The sequence below is a fragment of the Triticum dicoccoides genome, chromosome 5B (genome assembly GCF_002162155.2).
Source record: "Triticum dicoccoides isolate Atlit2015 ecotype Zavitan chromosome 5B, WEW_v2.0, whole genome shotgun sequence".
Lineage (NCBI taxonomy): Eukaryota > Viridiplantae > Streptophyta > Magnoliopsida > Poales > Poaceae > Triticum > Triticum dicoccoides.
The window spans coordinates 346,209,623-346,229,940 of record NC_041389.1 but is presented as its reverse complement, the minus strand read 5'-3'; positions in this window follow the sequence as shown (position 1 = coordinate 346,229,940).

Sequence of the window (20,318 nt, the reverse complement as noted above, 5' to 3'; positions counted from 1 at the left end):
TCAAAAAGATTCAAATTTCACTCAATTTCACACAAGCAACCACACCACAATCAAACAGTCAATCAGAACTATTTATTTAATATAACATTCCAAAATATAGAATTTTGGGATGTTACAGCCAATGTTTGGCCTTGTGCCAAATATTGCTACCACTTGGTTGGTTACCGAGTTGTCTTGCCTATCTCACATAAAGTTGCCAATATTTGGCAAGTCTTGGTATTGCCAATATTTGGCAATTCCAACATTTGGCTAGCCAAATATTGGAAGCAAACCAATCATGCTCATAAATCTATCACTTTTTGGTAATGTATTTTACATCATCTACAGGAGATGCTATTAGAATCCCACTTGAGATTAACGATGTCTGTCTTGTGCTGCTTCAGCCTCGATGTCTTATGGCTCACCGGAGCTGCTCCAACGATGGAACGATCCATCACAACAGAGCAGTGCCCTGGACGCCGTCTACAGATTCCTCAGATCTTCTTCCACACCTCCGATAGCCACCTCTGCCTCAACTTCTTCAGCAACCAACCCAATGATACTGAGGTCGACACGGCTATGGCAAAGAGGTTGTACACTTGTCGCATCACTTATTACTCTACATTCATGTCGATCCATTAGGGCTATTGTGGTTCAACGAAAAAACATAGCAATAGGAAATTTTCCTATGGCACTCTACTATTCAATTATTCATGCATTTTGTTGAAAGGAATGGAGCAAAACATCCACTTGGACCTACTTTTCAAAATCCTATGCATGAAAACAAGACCAAGTGCATTAGTGGCAGAATAACATTCTAACTGTACACGCTTTCATATGGTTTCACTTTATTTTGGCCATGTTTCTTTGCATTCCTCTGCTCCTCCAATTCCTGTGAACCAAACACCCAAGTTGACAGAAATCCTGTGTTCACAAATGCTCTGTTTCCCATGTGCATTCCTATCATATTCCGGTGTTTTTCCTATCCCTGTGTTTTTAGAATCATGCAAGCCAAATGAGCCCTTATAGAATTACTTCAGTTACAGGTAGGTGTCGAAGAAAACATTGTGTGGTTTGTCCTGCTCCTGCCGCGACATCGTCCACCTCACCTGAGCCGCTCCATCAACAGAAGGATACACCAAACCAGACATCATGGCTCCGGACCGTCTTTCGCCGCCTCAGATCTCCTTCCCTGCCGTCAACACCCACCGCAACGGCATCACCATCATCGACTCAGCAGATGAACCTGAGGAGTACACGGGTCCACAAGAGAGGTCACACTCTTTTGTTTCTGCTTATGTTATGCATTGCTTAATATTACCTGCTACTTTATTGTCATGTTCACCTCTTAGACACCAAGTCAGGTCCAAATTGATGTTCAAACTTGAGTTCTAAATTGGTTGTGGGGCACATATCGAGGCAGCAATGAATAGTATCTCTGTCTAATATCTGGTTCACCTAGGATATGCCCATGTTGTTCATCTTGGGTGGGAAACAAATAGTAAAGCAATCATTATCTGTTTTTTATTAAATTAAAGCAATCATGAGCCTGCTATCATTATTTTTGGATCCACCCACTGGTTGTTACCATTACTCTAGATTTCCGCATGCTCTCCTTACATAATCTCACTATATTTTTTTGTATGCATGTCAGATATTGTACACAGTCATGCTGAACATGTAGAGAAAAAGAGAAGAGTTTTGCTCGGCAATACATTGTCATGCAAACATCGCTCCATGGTGGGTTCAATGGCAAACCGTCCCCTCCCCCCTCTCCAGATTGTAATCCAGAGGAAGATATCTGTTCTGAGGCGGATTCAGACGCAGCTGACCACTCCTATTTACCCCTCAAGGCGTTTGCTCTAACTTGACATGATGATGTTAGTCATATCATGCTTATGTTGCCTTGCAGTGCCTACTTTTGACATCATATATGTCATCTGCTTAGTTTAGACATGTTCTGTAATGCCACATGTTTAGTTTCAATATCATATATGGGAATTATGCAGTCTCGTGTCTTTTAGCCAGCCATAATCTTTACCTAATAATAAAGCAAATTGGGTTTCTGTCGGTCCGTAAAAAAATACCCCCTAAATTGCTATAAATTACCCACTATGCCATCCATAAGTGAAGAAAACAATTCGATTTTCAGATTAAAAGTCGTTGCGTGTTTGATTGTTATATAAAGTTGAGACGCGTATAGACCACAGATCGACAAGCAGCAGAGTGGTCGACCCGTAGCTCCCGTAGCCACGAGACCAGGGTTCGATACCCCATCCCCCACAATGCAATTTTTATCTCTCTTTTCTCAGGCATCTCCTCCAGCATGTATGCGTTCATTGGCCGGCCCAAATGCGAGTCTTCACTCCCCTGTTTGTTTTCATTTTATTACTTTGTTTTTTCTTTTCTCATTCTGTTTTCTTTCTCCTTTAAATTAATTCGGGAATTTTAAATTTTAAAAGTTGCGAGTTTAAAAAATATGTTTGAGAAATCATAAAATATATATGTTTAGAAAATCATATTTTTTTTGCATATTCAATTTTTTTGGTGGTTTTGCAAAACTGTTCGCAAATTTAAAAAAACATTATTTATAGAAAAAATGGTTGGGAAATAAAATCATGTTCATGATTTTGAAAAAAAATTGATCGTGTATTCGGAACATATTCGGGAATCTGAAAACCATTTCCATGAAATTTTAGAAAATGTTCACATAAATAAAAATAAATATTTTTTGAAAACTTTCTTCCCCAATTTTTCAAAAAGTTCATCGATTTAAAAAATGTTTGTTGAGTTAGAAAATGTTAATGAATATGAAAACTGTTCATACATTTTAAAAATATTGTAAACAAAACTAATGTTCTTGATTTTTTGAGAAAATCCAAAATTTCAAAAAAAATGTCGATTCAAAAAATTGTTCACCTATTCAAAATTATTTTATGTCTAGGATTGATTAGTTTTACGAAAGTTTTTATATGTCCTTGCATTGGGAGTAGTTTGTGGTCGACGAGATTTGTTTTTAAAATTTTAAATGTTTCTTGTGCAACATAATGACAAGTGTGGCATGCACTAGCAAGCTCATAGCCTTGGGATTTACCACCACAAATGCCATTGTGATCACGTGGACATTGTGACCATCATCGGTGAGAGTGAGAAAAAAAAGTAAATGGCAACAAGGTGAGCCACTGTGTTAAAATAGAGTACGCTGATATATCAGGGTATTGAGTCATACTTATTTGGTTAGTACATAATATTTTCTTGCCTCCCGTTGCAACGCACGGGCATATTTGCTAGTATATGTGAAATGTGCAATGCCATCCTGTTTAATCAGGCATCATATATTTGAATGATATCTTGCCCATCCTTTTCTTCATTACATTTCCATTTGTCGACAAGTTTGTACATTAAACTACTCTTCGTGTGAATCAGCCATTTGAGTGGGTGATGGAAAAATCTGGAGTGAAAACAAGGCCTTCGGAGCAGACAGTGCTACCGTCGAAGCATATCTCTTGCTGAGTCCCGATAGCACCTCAGAGATGGATTCAGAGGCAGATGACCAGTCCTATTCCCCCACCAAGGTGTATGCTCTAACTTGTCACAGTTATACTGCTCATATCTTGCATATGATGTCTTGCATTGCATAGTTTAGACATCATATACACAATATTCAACACCATGTTCTTAGTTCAGACATCATATATGTGAATGCCCTCTGCTTAGCATATAAATCACATATGTGAATTAAATCATGTGATCTTGGTTACTTAGATAACATGTATGTGAATTATGTCATGCGATCCTGTTTAGTTAGTCATCATATCTTTGAATTATGTTATACTATGCTATCCAGTTTAGATAGACATCATGTATGTGAAATCATGTCATGCTATCCATTTTAGTTAAACAATATGCATGTCAATTATTTCATGCCCTATTTTTTCCACACTATCTATTGCATCTGTCTCTCATACAACGTCTGTACATTCAACTACATTTCCTGTTTATCAGCCATTTAAATTGGAGCGGGTGATGACAGTATCTAGCGGAGTAAAAACACGGTCTTCAAATAAAACAGTGCTACCTCTTGGTGGAGATAGCACCCCGGTTGTACATGCACGAGGACAAGCCCTACCACACATAACCCAGACTCTCGCAGATTTTACCCCTACTGCGATGGACGGAGAACCAGCTTCACCCAATCTAACCCCAACCCCAACTGATAGTAACCCAGTTCCTGTTAATATAGCACCATCTCCACCATAGAGCTCCCAAACAAGAGTAGTTAGTAAGGCAGCTCCAGTGCCCAAAGCGCTAGTACTACCACGGCGAACCCCAACTCCACCAGTTAGTACACCTATTCCTGTGGAGGAACCACAACCAGCCATTCATAGTTTAGCATCTATCGCATTTGATGTTGTTAAATCCTATGTGCGTATCTTCCCATCATGGAAATATTATACTGAAGATGAAGGAAAATGCCAGTTGCAAGTGTTTTTCCAGGAGTTATGTGTAAGTAATGTTATTCATGGCAATTACTTTGCTTTGTCCCATACATTCTACCTCCATGATGGTTATAATACAGCAAATTTTCTCAGTTTTCTCTATAGAGAAGGTCCGATTTGGAAACTCAGGATGAGGTAACCTGTGCTAATACCTCTGCTATCTTCAAGAATGCTTGGTGGCAGTATCAGAATTACCTGAAGAAAATGTAATTCACTGGCAAAGAAACTCATCAAATTCCCTTACGTTCTCCTGAGACACATTTACTGGACGATGACTGGGAACGCCTTATTCTGTACTGGTCCGAACCAAGAATTTGGTAAGGTCTATGAGCTCATTTTATTTTAAGTACTATATGCTTGCGTCTTACTGTACTCTGTTCATGTAGAACAAGTTCTTAAACCTAGAGAACAACTGTTCTCATTTAAGATTCCATTGCTATCGTGCATACTGCTTTGCTCTTGTACCACTGTATTTACTCATACAAACTTATTTTTAAATTGAACGATCCAATGGAAACTCCAATGGCACAACAGGTATGTTTATGCATGTTTCTTTAACATGTTTGCTCTTATAAATAGCTCTGTTGATTTCAATTTCAATTGTGTATACAGTTGACTTCTCATATCATGCACATTACTAGCATCACAACAGGGCCAATAGTGTTGTTGTACATGTAGACCCATGGTACCCATCTGAAATCTTGTTGTGCCGTGTAGTTTCCCACGCTCTGTATTCTTCCAGTGCTGCTTTCTCTTGAACTGATATGATTTGAACCGTGTCTGTATTTTGATTTGGCAAGACAATGCAGTGACCATAGGACATAGATATATGTTTGTTTGATGCTTTTATAATGTACTACTTGGCAATAGAAGACTTGGTAGCTTAATCTTGTCCACCTTACTAATGAACTGGTTCACCGAAATGAGTTTCATATACTAGTACATGCTAAACATGTTATGTGTCTGCTTGTTTCTTCTTTTAGAATGCTGACAAAATATTGGGGAAGAGTGCCTTATTAAGCAATGGTAAAGGAAGTAATGCAGATAAGGTTTAGGATCATGAGACATCCTTGTCGGTCTCCAACAGAGTTGATAAAATAGCTAAGGAAAACTATCTTGAAGACAGTGATACAACCCCAAAGTCCTGTCTTGGTTTACTGTCCGAGTTACTGGCCACTACCGCTTGCACAAGCTATTCAAACTCACTATCTGAATCAGTTCGATTTCTTGAGTCTCAACTACAAGCTGAAAGACATCGATCAGTTGTGCTGCGACAAGAAGCGGAAGGATTGCGGAAGTCCCTGGAGCATTCAGATGCATACTTTCTGGTGCAATAGCAAGCGTTGGAGGATTTTAGCACCAAACAGGACAAAGCTAATAAGCTTGCTAAGCTTATTTCCAGCAGGTGGATACCTAGGATAACGTTTCTTGAGCTCTTCTGAAGTTGTTTCAGTTGTGGAGTTGTTTTACTGCCGCATTTATTTGCACCGGTGGCCAATTTTGACGGCCAGTGTATGTAATATGTTGCTTTGTTCCCTATATTTGCACTGGTGGCGAACTTTGATGCCTAGTAGATGTAATATGTGTAATAGCTGTAATAGGCTGGCGTTAGTTGCTTGCTTATTTATTTCCTTATTGTCTTGTTTAGTTGTTTGCTTGTAGTCACTGCAGTTCTTTTTCCGCGTTTTTTTAGTGGCCACAATAAGCTATTTTTGGTAACTAGGCCACAATAATCATGGCAACACACGGACTATTGTAACCATGGGCCTCCTGCGGGCCGTAGGATCCATGGGCCTTCTATGGGCCATAGGATCCATGGGCCTTCTACGGGCCGTAGGATCCGTGGACTTTCTACGGGCCGTATGATTCATGGGCCTTATACGGGCCGTAGGCTCCATGGGCCTTCTACGGGGCGTATAATCATTTCGCCAAACATGGGTCGTACTATTTGTGGACCATAACGGGCCGTTAATAGGCCGTATTTGATAATACTATGAAAACAGCCCAACAAGTTAACGAGCCACAAATGGGCCGAATGTAACCACAGGCTGAATTTGGCCCACAAACGGAACATGCCTGTAACGGACCGTAACTAACCAAATTCTAGAAATGAGCCCAAGAATAAATGGGCCCTTAGAAGGCCAAAAGTTAACACGGGCTGGAAACGGCCAACGGAATAATGGGCGGTAATGGGTATAAAGCGATACACTGTTCATTATGGGCCAGTTTTATCTCAGGCCTTTAATGGGCCCATAGTTACAAAGGGCCTCATATGGGCCGAAAGACATCATGGGCCATACATGGGCCAGAAGTTACAACGGGCTGGAATCATATTGGACGGCCCAGATGAAGCTACTGGGCTTAATTCCGATAGGCCGTAACGGGCCGGGAGCTAGCGGGTTGTAAATGGGCTATATACGAATAGGCCGTTAACAGGATTTCTGTGGGCCAGCCCATTACCTTTTGACCAAGTCAAATGGGTCGGTCTTTTCACCGGAATGGGCCTCTGTTGGGCCGTGCCACATGTCGACGTATCATAGGCGCCTCCTGTCCAATGAGTGGATGACATATGTCCCAACGGTGAGCCAACACGTGTTTCCTCTGGCCAATGAGAATTTTACACGTGGAAAATCCCCATTGGTCCGGCTGTTAACGGGTTATCGAATCCAAAACCGGACCTGATAGCTTAACGGTGACCTGTTACAGTGGGTGCCACGTGTCGGTTACCCTTGACGAAAACACTTCCATGACGCGCCATTTATCGTCATGTAAGTGGACACTTCTGTGATGATAATTTTGGTAATGTCATGGAACACTTCTACGACAGCACAGGTATGACTATCTTGATTCTGTCATAAAATCGTCCTGGATGTACATGCATGATAGAAAACGTGACAAACACGTATCGTCACAGAAGTGTATTTTTTTTGTATGCTTATCCCAGTTCATCTGCCTCCTTTAATCTCCCGTCCGAAATCGTCATGAATTCATTTTTATTCGAGCTGCTTTGTGGGTTTTCTTCCGTTCATAGAGTGTATAGTGCGTGGACACATCAGGACCTTGCGGCCTCTGCCAGACATTCCATATCACCGTACCAGATGACTTCAGGATGCGCGCGGTATGTTCAATCTCACCCTAAATAGGCTGGCATGGCCTACTTTCCTGAACATATTCTAAATATTACTACATTTGGATAAAAGGTGCCACATGCACCATATACATCAAAGGGGTTTTTTCCCCTCTTCTTTCTATATTAGGCAAATTAATGATGTATTGTTCTTTCGATTACTCTCATATTTCCATGACATCATGTTTATCCTATCTGTTTAATTATAAATTTTTGTCCTTCGATTTCAACTGTTGTACAGTTCTTTCAATTTGGGCCCATATTTGCATGTACCATATTTTCTTTAACAATCCTACCATTTTCTGCAATGCATCCCTTGCTATGCAATAGAATCTATAGTGCACAATCTTTCCCTTTACATAAATCAAGACTGCAGGGATGTCATACTGCACAGAAACCATGGATTTACAATCGTTGCTACTGTAAGACTTGATGAACGTGGTGACTCCTATTTTGGCACTAGCTTTTGGAAAGAAATTTCTAAGTTTTATGAACTAAAAGCTGGCACTACAATTGCACTGCACATAAAAGGGCCTGGACATGAGATATATGGTAACTCCCTCGACGATATCATCCGTCCAGACTTTGTTCGAAGTAAGTTTTATTTTCAACTATCTGCATGTTGACTTATCCAGCAATATCAGATGAATTGTGTAGTATTTAAGCAACCAACTGTTATTCCCTTTTCTTACTATATTCCTACCTGATAACTTCTAGTTACCAATACACTTTTCTATTGCCCTGTTTTAACTAAGTATTCCCTGTACTCCCATTTCTATCAGAAAGCGTCACTGACAAGGAGACTCCGGAGGTGGAGAATGGGGCTGCTAATAAGCGGAGGCGGGGCGAGCTAGAACCGCAAGCGACTCCAGCAGGCCTAGACTTCATTAGCAGCCTCCCCAATGATTTGTTGACAGTCATCATCTCCCTCCTCCCAATCAAATATGGGGCACGGACAACCGTCCTTTCCCGGCAGTGGCGCTCCCTATGGAACTCCAGCACTCTCGACCTCATCGACACCCACGAGCTCTGCCATGGCTAGCGCAAAATCTTGGATGCGTTCTCCAAGATCCTCGGTAGTCACCTTGGCCCAACCAGAGGCCTTGGAATGGGAAAGTTCCGTTCCAACGGCAAGGACCGAGCCAAGCTTGACGACTGGTTCTGATCCCCCGCCCTAGATCAGCTCGAGGAGCTCACTTTTGATGATGGGCATATGCAGTTGCTGCCAATGTCCGCACTCCGCATCGCGCCCACGCTACGCGTCACCAAGTTCAGGAACTGCCATCCCCCCTTAATGACGCGCCCGCTCTTATTCTACCACGACTGAAGCACCTCGAGCTCGTCGTCGTCTGCCTCTCAAACGGTGACATGGAGCGCCTACTCTGTGGCTGTACTGCACTCGAGTACCTTCGTCTTCAGGCGATCAATGGGTTGAGTACCTTCCACGTCACCTCCATGACTCTCCGGACTATTTATGTGTGTTGTTGGTGCGGCAGGAAGACATCACAAGATGTGTACCACAATATGGTCATTGAGGACACACCTGCACTTGAGATATTACTTGTAGTTGATCAAGAAGGTCCAACAAGAATCAATGTCATTTCTGGGCCGAAATTGACAGTGGTGGGCTACTCGTTTGACAGATACTTCGAAATTGTTATTGGATCCACACCCGTTCAGGTACAACAGCCATCTTCTACCTCTCCTTCTACAAATTAACATTATTTCTAATTTTGAAGACATTTGTTCATCTGTCATTTAGAAAATGATTCCGATAAGCTTGACCCCGAAACTGCGCACAGTGAAGGTCCTGGAACTAGAATCTATCAGCCCCAACCTGGAGCAAGTTGTCAGTTTCCTGAGATGCTTTCCATGCCTGGAGAAGCTATATATCAAGGTGATGTTCCTTTCCTGTTAAGTGTTAACCATAGGGAAGTTCAATTTGTGACACCTTTTTCCAAGTTTACAATGACAATGTACTACGATTTCTGAAGGATTCTTTTGGAGGATTTCAGTACATACATGTCCCCCCCCCCCCATATTGGTTGCTTGATCCATATGGTTACAATCAATAAGCATTTCTTCTTTGGATTCATCTGAACTAGTTTTCTTAGGGAACCTTTCATCCACTCCAACCTCTTGTGAAGAAGGCTACATTTTTCTAGAATATAATCAAATGCCCATGTTAATCATGTCAGATCGAAGATGGCATGTTAGTGCATTTTACAAATCCTGCAAACCAAATAGGCATGTAATAATGTTCAAAACTGCATGTAGGCACTAACACATTTTCTTCTTTTGCAGATAAGATAGGCCCAGTGGTGGATAATGTGATACAATATAACAATCATGTCGAATGCCTAGATCTGCATCTCTCGGAAATTACTTTGAACTCCTATCGAGGGACCTTACTCGAGATTATATTCGCCAGGTTCTTTGTTCTCAAAGCAACGGTGCTAAAGGAAATGAGGTTTGCCCTACATTTATTTCACAAAAATGAATGATTTGTTGATTAGCGCCGGCGCCTGCGGTAGAATAGAATAGGCTCCAAAAATGCTGAATTTCATTTTGGAACTTCAGATGACAGAGTAATCGGAAGTCATCGTGTCAACCCCATACATGACTTCTCAGTTGCTGACCCCTTTGCAAAAATTGTGAGGTTTCGAAACCAGACTTAGAAGTGGTAATATTAGTTTGAACCTCTCTGATATCCATGTTTAGTGGATCAGCGCGAGCGTTTGAAGCTGATGAGCTGAACTTCGTTTCTAATATCAGTTTGAACCTTGTAATCTTTGAATTTGAGCCATATAACTCTGGAATTTGAACCTTGTAATATTTCGAGATTTTGTGGTACAATCGTTGAAATCGCATCATATGAGACTCGTATATTGGTAGCAGTAGTTTGACCTTAATATCCAATGTTCTTAGATTTTAGTAACCATTCTCGAATCTGTTTACCTTGTCAATCGCACAGCACACGATCTGTATAGCTAACTCGACTGCAATCTTCGACATTATTGCACATAGTTGGTTTCTTCCACTATGTGCCCTGTAGAGCGCAGAATTAATTATCACACTCGAGTGTCCATCATCACCCTTCTGTGTAACTTTTACCTCATCACCCACGGGTAAACTTATGACCGAAGTCATTCCACACACTTTGTTTTTAAAAAGCCTTTTGCCAATAAACGCCCATGATTTGTTCCTCTTCTAGCCGACGCGTGGACAAACTAGCCCGGCGGGAAGCTTGCGTGATAAACTGTACGGTAGCGCGGGATAGGCTCACCGACGATAAATTTGGCACCTCTTCGAGCCCACGCGTGTGGTGCAGTGTTGTCAATCGTGCACTGGAATCCTCCGCTATGAACCTGGTGACAAGACATGATGATTACAGGCTGGCCGGCCCCCATTTATTATAGCGTCCATTTAACCCTTGTGTCTCTTCAACCTTTTGATCGCGCCCCACCATTGCAATAAGCACACCCACCACGAGAAATTCTTAGAGGATATCCTGTGCGGCTCCAATGGCGCTCCGAGCGGCTGCCAACAACAAGCAACAGTTCACTATGTGTGTCGTGGTGGACACCCACAGAAGGTTCATGGACCTCTCGGTGGTGTACACCAACGACCCGGTCTGGGTGGAGCACTCCGTCCACATCATGGAGTTGTTGCTTGCCGAGGAGAAGTACAAGGTGGTCGGGTTCAACCTCGAGTACACCCGCGCTTGTGTCGGGTCTCGTCCCAAGGTCGCCGTTGCCCAAATGTGCATGCGCCACCACGTCCTCGTCTACCACTACTGCCTGGCCAAAGGCCTTCCGAGCGTTTTGCTAGGTTTGTCAACAACCCCCACTACGTGATCGCTACGGTGGACATCACCAATGATGTAAAGGCGCTCGAGAATTCGGGCATCGCCTGCCAGAATCTTGTCCACATCCAAGGCCAATACAAGATCTAGGGCAGCAAGGAGCATGAGAAGGACTCACTGGTTCACCTTGCCGAGGCCATCATCGACCCCTACTATAGAGACATGAAGGATTCGTGCAACAAGGACAAGCGTGCCTGGCACTCGGACTGGATGGAGAAACTCGACAAAGCTGACGTCGTGTATGCAGCCAAGGAGGCGTACACGAGCTACGACATGTACAGGCGGATCGTTGACATGAGGAAGTTCCTCCTTCCCCAAAACGGCCAGGGATCCAGCCGGAAGCAAAGCAATGGCAAGCGTCGTCGCAACAATAAGTAGATGATTAGATCCTCGTTTCTCCTACTTTAGTATGCATGTAATTGCTTACTTTGGTGTGTGGAAATGTTCTGTGTGTAATCACTTGTGTAATTGTATGCTTAATTTGGTTATGCAATGCTGTCTTTTTAAGTATATATGTTGATGCTCTGTAGACAGAGCATAGATTTTGTGCGGACAAAGAAAATCACATCGCACACGGACTAACCAATGGAACCGGTCGGTGATGTTTTCATCAATCACTCAAAATTGTATACTAGCAATCGTTTGCTCACAACACACACGACTGATTAGCAGTAATCGTCTGTGTTGTTATCTGTCTTTGCACATGTTTCCAATTACAGACCTGTTTGTCGCGTATCACACACATCTTGTTAAGTTCAACCGTTTATGTTCTCTTGTCTCAATGCAAACAATTTTCTTCCGAGTGAACGGCATGCCGTATATCACGCACACCTTGATCTGGCTGACCGTTTCTTTTGTGTTGCCTAATCACAAACAGTTCATCCAAGTGAACCGTATGATATATATCGCACACACCTTCATCTGGCTACCTGTTTCTTTTGTTCCCCATCATCACAAATAGTTAATTGAACTGAACCGTATGCCCTGCATAGCACACGCAACTAAAATCTGAACTGTGTTTGACGCATCCTCCATTGCAAAGTTTCGCACCTTTTTGAAGGTTTTTTTACACCACCTTTTGTGATTATTGCATCGCACACAGTTTCGTTGAAGGGTCTTTGATCCTAGTATCACGTTAGCAGCATCCTGCAGTAGTGGCATGAAGAAACTCCATACAGATGGACTTTTGGAATCACTTGATTATGAACCATTTGATACTTGTGAACCATGCCACATGGGTAAGATGACTAAAACTCCATTCTCTGGAACAATGGAGCGATCTAATGACTTATTGGAAATTATGCATACTGATGTATGCGGTTCGATGAGTACTGAAACACGTGGAGGGTATCATTATTTTCTGACCTTCACAAATGATTTGAGTAGGTAGGGATATATCTACTTGATGAAACACAAGTCTGAAATATTTGAAAAGTTCAAGGAATTTCAGAGTGAAGTGGAGAATCATCGTAACAAGAAAATAAAGTTTCTACGATCTGATCCCGGAGGCGAATATTTGAGTTACGAGTTTGGCCTTCATTTAAAACAATGTGGAATTGTTTCACAACTCATGCCATAGTGTAATGGTGTGTTCGAACATCGTAACCGTAATTTATTAGATATGGTGCGTTCTATGATATCTCTTACCGATTTGCCTTTATCATTTTGGGGTTATGCATTAGAGACAGCCACATTCACGTTAAGTAGGGCACCGCCTAAATCCATTGAGACGACACCGTATGAACTATGGTTTGGCAAGAAACCTAAGCTGTTGTTTCTTAAAGTTTGGGGATGCAATGCTTATGTCAAAAGGCTTCAGCCTAATAAGCTTGAACCCTAATCGGGGAAGTGCATCTTCATAGGATACCCTAAGGAAACTATTGGGTACACCTTCTACCACAGATCCGAAGGCAAGATCTTTGTTGCCAAGAATGGGTCCTTTCTAGAGAAGGAGTTTGTCTTGAAAGAAGTGAGTGGGAGGAAAGTAGAACTTGATGAGGTAATTGTACCTTCTCTCTAATTGGAAAGTAGAACATCAGAGAAAACCATCCCGTGATGCCTATACCAAGTAGAGAGGAAGCTAATGATGATGATCATGAAACTTCGGATCAAGTTACTACTGAACCTCGTAGGTCAACCAGAACACGTTCCGCACCAGACTGGTACAGTAATCCTATCCTTAAAGAAGAGTTGTATATGATTCAACCAAAATGTTTTGTCGATCATAAAGGTGCTAACAAAGTATGCAAGCTCGAGCGATCCATCTATGGACTGGTGCAAGCATCTCGGAGTTGGAATATACGCTTTGATGATGTGATCAAAGCATATGGTTTTATTATGGTGAAGCATGTATTTACAAGAAAGTGAGTGGGAGCTTTGTAGCATTTCTGATATTATATGTGGATGACATATTGCTGATTGGAAATGATATAGAATTTCTGGATAGCATAAAAGGATACTTGAATAAGAATTTTTCAGTGAAAGACCTCGGTGAAGCTGCTTATTTATTAGGCATCAAGATCTATAGGGATAGATCGAGAAGCTTAATAGGACTTCACAAAGCACATACCTTGACAAAGTTCTGAAGAAGTTCAAAAGGGACCAGTCAAAGTAAGGGTTCTTGCCTATGTTGCAAGGTGTGAAATTGAGTCAGACTCGAAGTCCGCCCATGGCAGAAGATAGAGAGAAAATGAAAATCATTCCCTATGCCTCAGCCATAGGTTCTACTATGTATGACATTTTGTGTACCAGACCTGATGTGTGCCTTGCCATAAGTTTGGCAGGGAGGTACCAAAGTAATCCAGGAGTGGATCGCTGGACAGCGGTCAAGAACATCCTAAAGTACCTAAAAAGGACCAAGGATATGTTTCTTGTTTATGGAGGTGACGAAGATCTCGTCATAAAAGGTTACGTTGATGCTAGCTTCGACACAGATACGGATGACTCTAAGTCACAAACCGGATATGTATTTATATTGAATGGTGGAGCTTTCGGTTGGTGCAGTTCCAAGCAGAGCGTCGTAGCGGGATCTACGTGTGAAGCTGAGTAAATAGCTACTTTGGAAGCAGTGCATGAAGGAGTCTAGATGAAGGAGTTCATAACCGATCTGGGTGTAATACCCAGTGCATCGGGTCCAATGACAATCTTTTGTGACAACACAGGAGCAATTGCCTTAGCAAAGGAATCTAGGTTTCACAAGAGAACCAAACACATCAAGAGACGCTTCAACTCCATTCATGAAAAGGTCAAGGATGGAACATAGAAATTTGCAAAGTACATACGGATCTGAATGTGGCAGACCCTTTGACTAAACCTCTTCCGCGAGCAAAACATGATCAGCACCAAGACTCCAAGGGTGTCGGATTCATTACTCCTAATTATTGACTCTAGTGCAAGTGGGAGACTGATGGAAATATGCCCTAGAGACAATAATAGAATTGTTATTATTATATTTCCTTATTCATGATAAAGGTTTACTATTCATGCTAGAATCGTATTAATCGGAAACTTAAATACATGTGTGGATACATAAACAAATACTTTTTCCCTAGTGAGCCTCTACTAAACTAGCTCGTTTATCAAAGATGGTTAAGGTTTCCTAACCATGGACATGTGTTGTCACTTGATAACGGGATCACATCATTAGTAGAATGATGTGATGTACAAGACCCATCCGTTAGCTTAGCATATGATTGTTCAGTTTATTGCTACTACTTTCTTAATGCCAAATACATATTCCTTCGACCATGAGATCATGCAACTCCCGGATATCGGAGGAATACCTTGTGTGCTATCAAACATCACAACATAACTGGGTGATCATAAAGATGCTCTACAGGTATCTCCGGAGGTGTCTGTTGAGTTGGCATGGATCGAGATTGGGATTGGTCACTCCATGTATCGGAGAGGTATCTCTAGGCCCTCTCGGTAATACAGTATCACAAGAAGCTTGCAATCAAAGTGACTCAGGAGTTAGTTACGAGATGATGTATTATGGAACGAGTAAAGAGACTTGCCGGTAACGAGATTGAACTAGGTATAGAGATACCAACGATCGAATCTCGGGCAAGTAAAATACTGACAGACAAAGGGAATTACGTATGTTGTCATAAAGGTTAGACCGATAAAGATCTTCATAGAATATGTAGGAACCAATATGGGCATCTAGGTCCCGCTATTGGTTATTGATCAGAGAGGCATCTCGATCATGTCTACATCATTCTCAAACCCGTAGGGTCTGCACGCTTAATGTTCGTTGACAATATAGTATTATATGAGTTATGTGAGTTGGTGACTGAATATTGTTTGGAGTCCCATATGAGATCATGGACATGATGAGGAGCTCTGGAATGGTCTGGAGATAAATATTGATACATAGGACGATGCTATTTGGTCATCGGAAAGGTTTCAGAATGTATAGGGTAGTCATCGGATCACCGGAAGGGGTTTCGGGAGGCCCCGGGAAGTTATTGGGCCATATGGGCCAAACGAGGGGAGCACACCAGCCCACAAGGGACTGGCGCACCCCCCCCCCCTCTAGGCCGCCGACCCTAAGGAAGGAAAGGGGAGAGGGCTAGCCCCTCCTGCCTTGCCTTCGACATGAGATAAAGGAAAGGGGGGTGCCACCCCCTCCTGCCTTCCCCCCGCGCGCCTAAGAAGGAAGGGGGGCGCAACCAGGGACGGAGCCCAAGGTGGCCGCCGGCCCCCTTGGGGGCGCCCTAGTCTGCCTCCCCTCCTCCCCCCACTGGTACAGTGAGGTTCTATACAAACGGTTTTTAACCCCTTTCCGCGACGGTGGTCTGAACCGTCGCCAAGTGAGTGACTACGATAGGGGGGGTCCTTCCCACACGACCCAAAAACCGTCTGGGATAGGACCTCCTAGTACACACGCTCGGCAAAATGAGGTCATGTGCGACGGGCGACCGATCTAATACGGTTATACGTACACTTGTGCTAAAAAATACAATTATACAGGCAAAATCGTTTCCTGTCATAAGTACACCCCCACAGTCAGTCCCGGCTAAACGTTTCCATTCGTATGTACATTCCACATAGTCAATCCAAGGAATCTGTTTTTGTTAGTATGTACATCCCATAGAGTTAATCTAAGAAGTACGTTTCTAGTCGTGTATACATCCCACACACTCACTCCAAGGAAAACATTTCCGTTCGCAGGTACATCACACACAATTTTCCCCGTTAAATCGTTTGTGATAGCGTTACCACATGATATTAACAAATTTATCGTTTGCGTTATTGAATGCATCACTCATGGTGCGTAGAAGAAATTGTGTGGCAAAGGTTGTCCATCACACACACTTTTTATGTGGTAAACATTTGCGCAAGGTGGCCTAACGCAAACGGTTTTCAAGAGGATGTTGTGTGTGATTGTTCATTGATCCAACATTGTTTATTCCTAGAAACTGTGTGCGCTTCCTAAGGTCATCGCCCTTGGTGTTTTCTCAATAACAGTTTCCAATATAAAACCCAATTAGCGGGCTAATTGGCCATTAGCAGGCTAATTGCCCTATTATTAATAATCCATTTATCAATCTAATTGAAATTCCATATAAGCACACAATATATTTCATTTTCATATTAAGGAAGCAAGATTTCATAATTGAAATACATCAGAGTACAACATCATATAGCTTCAGCACTCAGCTACCCCATTACACAACTGCACCAGCACCAAGTTTCACATGCAACATCTATAACCTTTCGAAATTAGCATCGTAGATGGTACATAGACAGATGAATCTCATCTGGAAAACTGCTGAAGCGGAAGGTGGATACTGAGCCTTCATTGATGTTGAAGGTCTTTGCAACTTTAGGCCAGTGCCCGTGGATGATTGACCGTCCATCCTTCGTCCTCTTCAGGAACACTTCAATATTGAACCGTGGGTGTTGTATGAAAACCTTCCTCGCCTCCTGACCATACAGGTGGTTTAAGAGGTAATCATCAGTGAACTGCTTTGGAAAGGCCTGAAAACAAGGATATGCATAAATATATTCTCTAGATTTGAAATGGCGCAAAGGAATTAAAAAGACAAGGTATAACAGTTAGTACCATCCCGTAGTTAACTGATGTCTTCTTCATTATGCAGACAAAGGTCTTGTCGTTTTTTGTGGCTAATTTATTTATCGTAACAATCTTTCTAAGTTTCTTGACTTGACTGGTATTCATGGACAACTCATTTCCACATATGCAAAAAGGGTCGAACAGTGGGCCAAAATCTCTGACAGCAGGACCTACATGTGCAAGACCAAATTGTTAAAAACCTAATATTTAAAAACAAGTGGAAAGGTGTGTTGTTAACTGCAACATGCCTAATATTTAAAAACAAGCAAACGTAGTCATTCAAACTTGTATTGTGCAGGTCTAAGTACACTAGTTATTGGCCATGTTTGGATCCATGGGTTTGAGTTAGTTTGAGCTAGTTTGGGCTCAAATAGCCCTAAAGTATCCAAACATGAGGGCAAGTTTGAGCTAGTTGCATCAAACCCACCCAAAACAACTATCCCACCCAAGAGGTGCTGATTGGGACTAGTTCTTCTAGTGCATTTATTGTCAATCTAACACTGTCATCCAAACACCTCCTTGGCTAGAGTTAGTTAAGGTTTAGTCATTTTCTAGTATCATTGTTATTTAGGAAATGTAGGATAGCGTAGGATTTATTCTACCTTGACTTGTACTCCGAGATGACCATGTACTCCTATATATATGCCCACGAGGCTCAAGCAATACAATCAACTATTCCACCAATCTCTCTCTCCCTTTTAACTGTCATGAGCTAGAAACTAACTCTAACCTCTAGCTAATTTAGAGTATCCAAACAGTGCCATTGTTAAATCAAATGGAAAGGTGTGTTCAATATTCCCTCCGGTCCTTTTTACTCTGCATATAAGAAATGTCTGAAGTCAAACTTCATAAAGTTTAACCTTATTTATATGAAAAAATATCAACATCTACCATGCTTAAGTTATACAATATGAAAATTTAAGTCATGACACATGTACTGTTATTTATTTCATATTGTGAATGTTGGTATTTTGTTCTATAAAGTTGGTCAAACTTTACGAGGCTTGACTTTCGAAAAATCTTATATGCGAACTAAAAAGATTTGGAGGGAGTACAACATGCTTAACAACAACCAAATACAGTCATTCATAGAGCTATTGTTAAATTTCTATGATGAAATTGAACCGCACAGTTCATACTAGCACATATAGAACATCACGTTGTTAATAGCTCAAATAAACAAGGCATACTACGAGCAACCAAAGATGGCAATTGAAACTGGACATATGCTAACTACAAACAACCAAACAACCATAAACCATAGAAATAAACAAGCCATAATGCAAACAAACAAATACAACAATAAATACTGGACAGGTTCTCACTACAAAGGGGTTCGAGAAAACAAATCATGGGTTTCCTCACTTGTCACAGATTAGCTCCTCCTCGTGGTCGCCGTCGACGAGGTTTGACTTGCCAGCTGAGGATCCCAAGCCAGCATCGCAAAACGTGTCCTTCAGAAATGACAAAAGGGGCTCTGTGGCGATGAAGGATGGCAAATTGTTCATAACGAGCCGCAGGAGATCAGCGGTAGGGCCATCGATGAGATCGACGGCTGTCGAACTCGAAAGGTTGGGGGTGGGCAACTTAACCTGTGACATAACCCGCGTCAAGCCGCCGGTGTCGACGACCTCGATGTCGTAGCCGGCGTATGTGACATGCCAAAATACTCTAGCCCGCTAATTGAAAGGCTCAATCTAGGTCTAGTCATCATTGTCAGCTTCCTTGATGGCCACCTCGCGAACGTCGAGCGAAGAGGCCGCGGTAAAGCTATTTTGGGCCATTTGCTCCTCGAGCTCCTCGGGAAGCATAGCCGGGCTTAGGCTGCGACGCTCTGGAGTGGGTGGGATGGGGATCTCCGGGAAAGGGGGTATTTTGCAGAAGTCATCTAAGAAACACAGGGCGGCGAGGGTATGTATATCGGTGGGTAAACTGCACAGGCATACCGGCAGAGGTTGACGATGAAGGCGGCGCGGCGGCGGTGGCGAGCTAGCTAGGTTTGGAGCGATGGAGGGGTGGTGTGTATGTGTGTGAGCGGGGGATTTGGGGTGAGCGAAGGATTTGTGTGTGTGTGTGTGTGTGTGTGTGTGGAGGGGCTCCAAGGTGGTGTTTGAGGAAATGCCGCGGGTACTAAAAAATTTACTAGGCGGAAGTAAAATGGCGGGGCTACCAAAAATTTGGATCAAGGGATTGAAGCAGAGCGGGGCGGGAGTAACGAACATCACACACGGTTAAAACATAATAATCATGTGCTATCAAACAGAAAAACAATCCATCCAAGCAGATATTTTTGAGATTGCGAGGGATGGAGGTGGGAGTAAAATGCCGGTGCTACTGAAAATTTGGATCTATTGATTGAAGCAGAGTGGGAGTAACAGACATCGCGCACAGTCCAGACATACTAATCGTGTGCTATCAAACAGAAAAACCATCTACGCGGGTAGATATTTTTGAGATTGCGAGGGAGTAGATATTTTCGAGAGGGGGAGGGAAGCCTCATGGAGCTCAATCTATTGTGATCATGTGGGTGACAGGGGTAGGGGCGTAGCACACGGGTAGTCCTAGGGAACCATTTCTATTTCATACCAGATCACAGACGGTTGCTGCGTCTGACTCATCTGCTATTTGTAAATTTGGCCAAAAAATGCGGGAAAGGGTCAAAACACGAACACACTTGCATGTGGACCAAATATATGTATGAAAAGGGTGATTTGATGTTCATATACTCAATGCACAACTTTGATGTGGCACCTGTCGCGCAAAGCG